The 10,514-nt window shown below is 36.8% G+C and overlaps 1 long non-coding RNA gene across 1 annotated transcript in view; it reads left to right on the forward strand.

The window, feature by feature from the left end:
* Positions 1 to 2,468: 2,468 nt before the first annotated feature.
* Positions 2,469 to 10,514, forward strand: part of LOC125619793 — a 14,339-nt gene continuing 6,293 nt past the window's right edge. Inside the window, exons 1-2 of the long non-coding RNA XR_007351386.1 lie at positions 2,469 to 2,780; positions 9,555 to 9,636. This is a non-coding gene — a long non-coding RNA (uncharacterized LOC125619793). The remainder of the gene's footprint in view (positions 2,781 to 9,554; positions 9,637 to 10,514) is intronic.

Raw genomic sequence — 10,514 nt, forward strand, 5'->3', positions numbered from 1 at the left:
CAAAGGGCAAATATTTCACTTACAGGCCAGAATGAGTTGACCTCACAGTTGAGCTCTTAAATCTTTAAGGCTTTAAGTGGATTTTAAAACAGAATTAGTTACCTGTTTTTCCTTTTGACCTCCATGACCTAAGATGACTTTTGTAAATCAATGTTTTAAACAGCTCATCCATACCTAGCAAGTGGTTCATTTCCTGCTTCTCCACATCTAACTTTGTTGATAACAAAGTTACCTGTTAGTGATGGATTTTTCAATAGATGTACTGGGCTTTCAATAATGCAAATTTCACAATGTGGATTTCTAAAAATTAGAATTTATCTATCAGTCATTCATATCTACATGTATGCATTTTGCTAACCCATCAAACCTACAAGACAATAAACAGCAAAATAAACAACAATCAAAATGACTGGCAATTTTACCAAGTACAGTTAACATAATGTAAACATGCAATTAAGAGAAAGCATTTGGAAAAAGAGAGAGAAAGCATTTAGAAAATTACAAGCTACTAGCTAAGGCTAATTTCTATATCTTTCATCCTATTAAATTATAACACAAACTACTGCCCAGTTAATGTTTTGAGGCCCCAAAATGGCATTTTATCATTCATATCATTACCAAACAAAAAGACTTCTAATTTAAAATACAAAGTATGATCCATAAAACATATTTTTCTTGTAAATTCGCCTCAAAGGCAAAATAGTTCTGAATGATAATAATGAGAGTAGCAAGCCAAGAACACTGGCAGGGTTTTGAAAGATGTCTTTTTTATTTTTGACTTGGCTACCTGGGAAACCTAGGAAAGCCATTTAACCCAACCAGGATTTCAATTCCCTCATCTATAAAACAAGGTAATTGGGTTAGGAATGTCAAGAATCCTTTCCAGCTGCTTTTATTTCTAAATGTCTAATTTAGAAATCACCTAACAGAACAAAATATGAAACACTTAGAAGATAAATAAAAATTTAATTCTCCAGTTGAAAGGGTAGTTAACTTCACATCATACTTTCTTATAAGAGCTTCAAATGTTTCTCAGTCCAAATCTTTTGTTACTATGGTAAATATAGAGCAAATTCTTTTAAGCTTTTTCACATTTGCATTTCCTTGTGGAAGGACTAATAAGAAAATCTAAAAGAAAGCCCATACTTTCTCTGCTTTCCCTTCTCTTTCTTTGCCTTGTAGTTCTAGAGCCATTAGGTAGTACATAACACAATAGTATCTGCATGGAGGGAACACACAGTGGCCAAAATAGGGGTGTTGGAGTTTGAATAAGAGGAGAAGGTATCAATAATAAGGAAACTTACAGTGGGTACCTAGAGCCCAGACAGTATCATAAAGATATCCAGATTGGGAAAGGGACATGGCAAATCAGAGATGCATCCCTAATGGGGTAAGGACATGTGCATGCATCCCAGCACAGTCTACTGCAGCTCAAGTGTGATGAGCTTTTCAGCATGGTTCATCCGGACCCATCTGGAAGAGGAGGCTGTGCAACAGAGCAGTGGCCTGGCATGGTCTACCAGAACCTAAATAGAATGGAAGGCATCCATAGCTCAGTAGTACAGAGAGAAAGGCAACTATCATAGAAACTCAGAGCCTGAGTAGGTAATGAAGGTATCTATGCTTGATGGTGGCCATGCACAGAGTGTCAGTGTTGGAACAGGGAGAGCAGGATGACTCTGAAGAGCAATGGCATGAGATATCAGTCCGTGCAGTTAGGAAGGGCAGCATGGCTGGGGCATCACAGTAATAGCAGTAATAGTATCTAGAACCTAGGGAGGATAAGGAAGGAATCAGGTGGAAGAAGAAAATGGCAGGAGAAAGAGATAAATTATACACAAGGGAATCGGTTAAGTAAGTAAGCATATTATAGGTTATAGAAGCAGAATTTCTCACTATCAGAGAAGAGGATTATAAATATGGAGAGAAAGAATGAATCTTATAATCAGGTTGAAAATGGCAATATCAGTGTCAATTAATGGTTTCTAGTATAGAAACAGAAACATACATAATAATAATTCCTAGCCTTGTCCACGGACAAGACCTGGAAACAACACAGTAATAGCAATGAACGTAACTAGGGCACTGAGCTTGGCTTCTAAATACTGTTCTCCACTAAACAGAATCAAGTCTCCTTAGAGAAAAGGCTGATTCCAGGAACAGGCAGGCAAAGAACGAATGATCCTGGAATATCTTGTTGTACTTGAAAGAAAGGAAATGGACCTGATCCAAAAGAATGTAGGAAATGAGAAAAGTGAGAAGTTCTTGCAACAAATGACACTGAAAGTAAAACTAAAATTTTGCTAAAACATGAATTTCAGTGAAATTAATTACATCATTCAGAGAATATTTTTATCATTTGCACCATGATCCATGCTTCCTGGAAATATAAGAGTGAAAAGACACACCTTATTTTATTTTGAAGAAGCTTGGGTTACAGATTAGAGAGAAATGAGATGGTTGTTCTAATGGAGATTTTAAAGGTTATAGTGGAGCTTAACATGCGAGGCCCTGGGTTCAATCCCCAGCATGGAAAATAAATAAGGTTGCAGCACAGAGAGATAGGGGCAACTATGTCTGCAGATGATAGTGAGCAAATAATTCACAGAGCAGGTAACCCTTGAGCTTAAAGGGTAGGTAAAAGTTTGACAGAAAGACAAGAAGTAGATGCATATTCCAGGATAAAGAAACGGAAAATAAAAAGCCCTGAGCGAGCTAAGAACCTAAAAAAGAAAGAATTGCAAGAAATTTCTTGATTCTACAGAAACTGGAGCATTAAGGTAAGATCTGACAGAATCAGGAAAGATATCTAGGGATGCACCAAAAGATGCCTGATGATCATCTTGAGCACAAAAAAATAAAAATCCCTTCAGTGAGTTTTAAACTTCCCTTTCCCTGTATTATCTGTACCAAATAATATGCATTCTTTAATTATAAATATACCACATCTAAAATTCTCAAACAAGAGCAAGATAATGAGTTTAGCTAGATCATATGTATCTATTTCACCATCAATGCCAGAAACAATGTAAGTAAGAATTGGATTTCTGCAATGCCTCTCTGAATTTCTTAATCTATAAAATGGTGATTAAAATAATATCTGCTCAGTTCACATCTCTGAATAACTATGAAAACCAGGTGTGATAAGATATGCAAAAAAAAAAAAAAAAAAAAACCCTTACCAACTGTACTACAGATGCAGGCATTCTCATGAGCTATAATGGCAGGTAACAAGACCTGGGTAATAGGCCTAGCAAACTGCTAATGAGAAAGGGCAAGAACCATCAAGAATATCTTAGAACAAAGACTGCTTTATGTCTACCAAGACTCTTGAGGGTTTTTTCCTAGGAAATTAAAGCATTAATCAGAAATAGTTAAGAATCACAGATAACATCAAGCCTAATCTGGTAGTTCCTTGGGTAAGGAAAAGAAAGCTCAAGAGAGTTAAGTGACAAAGTAAAGGGACACATTTAGGCTGGAACACAACACCTACCCTGTCTTTTCCATTTGCCACCACAAAATAAACACCAGTCCACTTCTCACGGATAATATAGGTTGGATATCCCTTTTCTGAAATGCTCAGGATCGGAAGTGTTTCAGATTTCAGATTTTTTTCAGATTTGGGAATATCTACATGTGCATAATAAGGTATCATTGGGACAGGACCCAAGTCTGAACAGCAAATTCATTTATATTTCATATACAGTTAAACACATAGTCAGAGGAAAGTTTTACAATATTCATAATATCTTTGTTATTGAAACAAAGTTCCATGGTACGGAATTTTCCACTTGTGGTGCCATGCTGTTCCTCAAAAAATGTTAGATTTGGAGCATTTTGCATCTCAGTTTATTGGATTAGGTAAGCTCAACCTGTATAGTTGTGATATAATTGTGAGTCAATTTGATTTGTGTGTGTGTGTGTGTGCATGTGTGACACCAAGTAACCTATGGGTGTTCTATCACTGAGCTATATCCACAGCCCCCCAGCCCACCCCACGCTTTTGTGTGTGTGTGTGTGTGTGTGTGTGTGTGATAGGGTCAAACTAAGTTTTCCAGGCTGGCCTTGAATTTGTGATCTCCCTGCCTCATCCTCCCAAGTAGCTGGGATTACAGGCTTGCACCACTATACCTGGCCCCCAATTTATTTTTTTTAAGATTGTTGTTACTTTTTTTAATACCTTTATTTTATTTATTTATTTTTATGTGGTGCTGAGGATCGAACCCAGTGCCTTGCACATGCTAGGTGAGTGCCCTACCGCTGAGCTACAGACCCAGCCCCCCCAATTTAATTTTATTGAGTAAATGAAACTTCAAATTATACTCACCTCTGTTTCCCTAGCTCTTATTTATCCTGTTTTCTTTAATTCTTTGCTAATGAACCAATAGCTTTAGTGCTTTGTCTCCCATTCAGCTCAGCTTGCCCAATATTACTTCACTGTGGTTTCTGTGCTTTATAATTCTGTAAATTGTTTAAGATATTCTTAGAATTTGTAGAAAATTTGTTGAGTTCTATTCCAAGCACCATAAAAAATTAATATACATGTTTTACTCTTATAATTAAAGGAATAAAAAGTTATTATAAAGTAAATGGTGGTTTTAAGTCTGAGTTGTCTCTAAATGGAGACAGGAAAATAACAATCAGTGGATGTGTTTATGTGGCTCTATATGCACATTGAGGAAACTCCTGAGCAGTAGATAGAAACCCTCATGTTATGTGGCTGGCCTGCTTCTTTATCACAAAAAGCCAACAAAAATAGCATAGATTAGCTTTTTTTAAGACCTAAAAGGCATCCAACTCCTTTCCCTCTATAAACCCTGATGAAGAATGAGGTAAACTGAATAATTGGTATAAATAATTCTCCATAGAAGAAGTACTTCCCACATCTCAATCTTCCAGGAGCACAGTCCCAAAGCTTGATTGAAATTGAGCTACTGGAAAATGTAAACAGGTGAGACTAGTTAAAAATTTTTGTTTTCAAGATACAACTTAATACAAAGTCTAGCATTAGACATTTAGGAAATGAAATTTCAACATAAAACAACTCTATTTTAAAGGAAATTTAAAAATAGTTTATTATGAGCCCAATATGAATGACTATAGCACAGGAACACAGATTCAAATTATCTTAAATGGTGTCTTTTGTCATGGAGGAGGTTACATGATCTTTTATAGCCATAGAACAAAGGTCATAAATCAATACATTTACATAGGTAGGAGCATTAGGTAGAAGGGGAAAAAAAAAGAAAGGTGAAATTTTTTCTGTAAGCTTCAAGTGTTACAGCATTCTTAGCTTTAGTGTTGGTAGATGTTAGAATGTGGCTAAGCTTGCCATATATTTGGAGTTTTACCTCATGTCCTGAGGCTGTAAGGTCAAATACAGAGATTAAAAGTAAATGGCTATTAAAGGAACCAAGAAAGCCCAAGATAATTTTGGCCCTTGATCTGAAATATTGCATTTCTCCACAATCACAAAGTTCTTGCTTGGCCAAGTTCAAATAGTTTGCAGGATCTTTAATACAGATGTGACTTCTTCAGAGAGCTTTGGCTCTACAGTTCCCCCTGTTGGCCAAGCACTGTGCTCTATGCATGCAGAGGGCAAATGCTTCATGTCTCACTGAGCTAGGAAGGTTCCTTACAAGGTTCGTTACTAGAATCTGTTGAGTATCTGGGCTGAGCGCAGTGGTGCACATCTATAAGTCCAGGATGGTAAGTTCAAGACTTGCCTGGGCAATTTATCAATTTATTATCTCAAAATAAAATAGAAGAGCTGGGGAATATAGCTCCGTAGTAGAGTGCCTTGGACTCAACCACCAGTACCACCAAAAAAAAAAAAAAAATCCTGAGTTAAATTAATGTTATTAGATATCCTTATCAGGTCTGGGGTTTTCCTTTTGCTGTTCTTTGTACCTGACATATGTAATATGTAATGTGTAGGAGGATTATTATACCTAAAGTTATAATAACCAAGAACATAGTATGGTCTAAAGTAGAGAAAGTAGCTGATGAGGGAACTAGGCATCCCAACCAATTAAAACATCCTCTGCATATATCATCATACTCTTTCATCAGACTGCCATTATGCTTTCCCCTGTATCTGCAGTCTTATCTGTGATTTACGAAATTTGATGTTGGGATTAGTTTAAATTGTTTGTTATCTTCCAATTCTAATTTTTCTTCCGGCCAGTTTGATTCCATGGCTATAACCTTGTATGGAAAGGCTAGTCCTAATTCTAAAAAATCTTGGTCTTCAACTCTTATTCATTGCTAATAATTAGATTTGTCCTATTACTGTGAAACAACAGATTCTACTTTGGGAAAGTAAATGGTTAATGTCATTATAGAAGTCAGACAACACAGTATCACTTTAAATTCCTTCCCAACCAAATCATCCTTTCCCATGTACCAAATATTATTAGTAATAGGAGTAGAGACCAAAATCCAGGCTGGTGACAAATCAAGATTTCACAAATTTTTGTGGGCATCATCAAATCAGAGGCCTTAGTTTGCAGTCACAAAGGGAAACAGAACTCTAATCGATGTTGTTTTGCAAGTATCACTCATCTACTTCCCATTCGCATATTATAAACGCCATATTTTTTCTTGATTCCAAAGAATTCTGGGGCCAGGCAGCATCACAAAAGAAAATCATCTTTTCCTCTTCCTGGCTTCCTAGCTGAAAGAGAATGCAACCCAACAAGCTGCATGTAGGAAATGAAATAACATTTCCCTTACCTTAAAAATTTAGACATGCTGGTCATAAGTATGTATTTATTTCATTTATGCTACAGCTAGAACAGCCCTCAGGACACTCACATTGAAAGCCCAAGCAGACTAGACTCTTTTTTTTTTTTTCCTGTCATGGTGTATTGCCTGAGGATTCTAATTCAGCATGCAAGAAAACCAGTTTAGGAATACCAGATGTTCCTCAGAGAGGAAAATGTAAAGCCCAGTCTTCCTTAGTTAGAGTCCCCCACTTTTCCAAATATTTGCAAACTGAGATGACATAACTACGAAATGTAAAACCCACTGGAGTACCAAATAGTAGTTTCTCCCCAAACTCGTCTTCCTTCCTTGAATTTCTGCTCCCCATTTTAGCGAAGGTGTCTCTGGTCTCCCAAGTTGCAATTTTCTGTGATAGCTGATGGGATTTGTGTTTTGGGTTGGTTTCTGTGTATCTTTCCCTGTCTCAGTCTGAGGTCTGTTCCTCCTATTGTATATTGGGTTTATCCTGCACCCTTTATGGAAGGTGAGGGACTCCAGATACTGGATGATATAGGCTCTTTTGTGTGAACTCCTGGATGAGCTAATGAAGCTCCTTCTGACCCAGGAATGAGGGACGCTATTTTGGGACTTTCCCTATGAGGTCTTGCACATTCTTGGGAATTTCCTCTGATACCTTCAGGAGATAATTAGTTACCTAATTGTACCCTTTTAGGCTGGAAGGAAGGAATATCTCATTATCTTAAATGCCTTTAGGATCAGGTATTCATGGAATTTCTATAGTAAAAGGTTGTGATAAAGAGGAGAAACACAAAAAAAGCAAAAGGCAAATTTATAGAATGGAGGAAAAATGGGAGTAAAAGAGCAGTTCTAGCAAAAAAAAAAATTCTGGCAAATGATCTGAAACAATAGAATATGCAAATACCAATATTTAATAACCAAAAGTATTGTCAACCAAAGCAAAGGGAGGCCCAGATCCCAGGAACTACTTGACAATGTCCACCCGAGGAGAAGCCAAGGTCTGGGCATAAAGGGCCCAGGCCAGTACCGGGTACCAGCCAGGCAACTCCTCCAGAGAAACCAAATCAATTCTGGAGCCCATATTAAATACCAAAATTTGTGACATAAAATAACAATTCTACTTTAAAGGAAACAGGAAAATTGTTTATTTTGAGGCAAATATGAGAGCCCATAGCCTGGGAACACATCATTGATTGAATCCATGTTCCTGTGGTCACTCATAATGGCTCAGAATAAACTAGTTTCTTATTATCATTAAATCAGAGTTATTATTTTATGTCAGCAGAAAGTAGAATGGGGACCTCTTTTGTCCCATGGGTTTTCAGCCCCTTAGTACCTTTGACCTACACCCTCTTCTCCTCTTTTCTTGCCCTCTCTCCCAACAAGTCTTCCAAACCCAGTATCTCTTCACACTAAAATATAAAAGATTAATAATTAAAAGTGATAATTGAAAACTGACCTAGGCATTTTTCACGTTTTCCCCAAATAGTACCGACTTATCTAATTTGCAAAGTACTCTTAAGTGAGACTCTTTAGAAATTTCAAGGCAGAGACCAAATATTCTCTCTTAAGCACCTATAAGAAGTTTCTTCTTGACCAGCATAATCATTTCTAGTCTTTTCCAGAGACTTATTCACAAGCACTTTTTTGGGTTTTCATTGTTGTGCTGTTGTTTGGTACTAGGGATTGAGCCCACTATCACTAAGCCACACCCTCAGCCCTTTATTTTATTTTAAGACAGGGTCTCACCAAGTTGCAGAGGCTAGTGTTGAACTTGCAGTCCTCCTGCCTCGGACTCCTCACTCACTGGAATTACAGACAAGCTCCACTACACCTGGCTCATACCACATTTTTGCTGCAGAAAAACTTTATAAAATGATAGTATTTATTATTTTCATCTACAACTGATGGCAAAGTAATAAAACTCTGTTTGAAAGAGCTGTCTGTTCTCTAACGAACACATCACAAACCACTGTAACCCAAGGTCTCCTACACTGTAGAGGGGAGAAGCCTATGAAATTAGAATTGGAAGACTTGACTTCTCATTCTAGCTGATACTATGTGGACAATTATGTGGCCTTTGTAGTTTGTCTGCCTTAGCTATTCTGTGTATCTCAGGAATTTGTTATGAAAGCTAACAATAGAACAAAGCATCTTATCACACACAAAGCTAAAGAAAACTAAAATCTCAAACTGGCTAAACCAGACCAATAAGTCAATTTGAGCACAATTTGCAGCACTAGATACTACTGGTCTATCTGTACATACATAACAACATCAAACAAGCTAGATTCTTCTCTAGACTGGAAAATTACTTTCTTTTCAGATCCAGAAAACTTACTTCAGAAATTTCTGCTCTTTAAGGCTTTGTTGACTTTGTAATTTTAACATAGAAACTTTAATAGTTTCTATTTCTATTTCTTCTTCTGATGGCTCTGTTCGGTATGCTTCAGGAGAAACAAAATTGATTTTGACACATACAAATAAAAAACCAAAATGTGGTACCTGATATTTTACAATTAAATATGACCCAATATTATATGAAAGTCTTAATGCAGATAAATGTACTGGAATATAATATGATTTACACAAAAATAAAGTAAAATCAGGATATATATCTAAAGAGAAAGATAATGGTTGGTATACATAGGAAACTTAGAGTCCAAAAATAACTTTTATATCCTAAAAGCTATGAACTATAAGGAAGTGTTCAATTTGTATTTATGACTGAAGAAATATTACTTGGACATAAAGTCTAATGCCTTGGAGACATGAGGGTTCACTAATACCCATTTGTTTTTATGTTCCAGGAACCATCTCTAGAAGCACCTGCTCTGCTGCATAGTATCCCACTCCTATGATTGGGGTCTAACCCAGGGCCTCACATGCCAGGTAAGCACCCTCCCACTGGGCCACATCTCCAATTCTGCATGCATATTTCTTAAAGTCTGTGGACCACTGACATCTTTGTGTGTCTTCTAGGGACCTTACAGTCCATTTCTTAATTTAAGTATCCAAATCATGTTTATTCTCTTTCTCAAAGTAAAATATATATATACTTTTCACTTCATTTGGGAACTAAATTAGATAAGAAAAATTTGTTCATGTCAAAAGAAGTCCAAATATTTAATCAGACAAAAAAATAAAAGCACCATAATTCTTTTTAAGGTTAATGACATGCAGTAACAAGTAGATGCTTTGTTCCAACTTTTCATCTGCCTGTGCCTTAGAGTCCTCTCACCTAAAAGAAAGATGAATTACTATTGTGGAGTTAGTAATCTGAAGTTAACTCTTTTTCAGTTTTCTGTCATTTGTGAATTTCTGGGGAGGAGGAAGGAAGAAATAAGGAAGATGATGTGTATTTTGTAATGTGATTCTTTTACTTAAGTTTTTATTTCCTTTGACACATCCCAATTGGTTTTTTAATTAAAAATGAAAATTTAAATCTAAATTGTAACTTCAAACTTTTATTTTCAAATTAACTTGAGGTTTTGTTATATAATTTGAACTCACCTTAGCACTGTAAGAATAAAAACTGGAGAAGGAAGATGGCGGCGAGGGGAGTGCATTGCCCCCGTGTGCTGCTTCACTGTGTGGGAGTATGACAAGTCAGGACGCCTAAAGGATATCTTGTTAGGAATTTCCATCAATAGTGGGGTGCTCCGGAACCTGGAGGAAGGATTTCCATCGCACAAGGATCGGCTACGGGGACTCAAACGCGAGAGGTTTGTCGCACGGAGGGTAACACTGCTTATTCAGCAAATCGTCCC

This window comes from Marmota marmota, unplaced genomic scaffold (genome assembly GCF_001458135.2).
Source record: "Marmota marmota marmota unplaced genomic scaffold, marMar, whole genome shotgun sequence".
Lineage (NCBI taxonomy): Eukaryota > Metazoa > Chordata > Mammalia > Rodentia > Sciuridae > Marmota > Marmota marmota.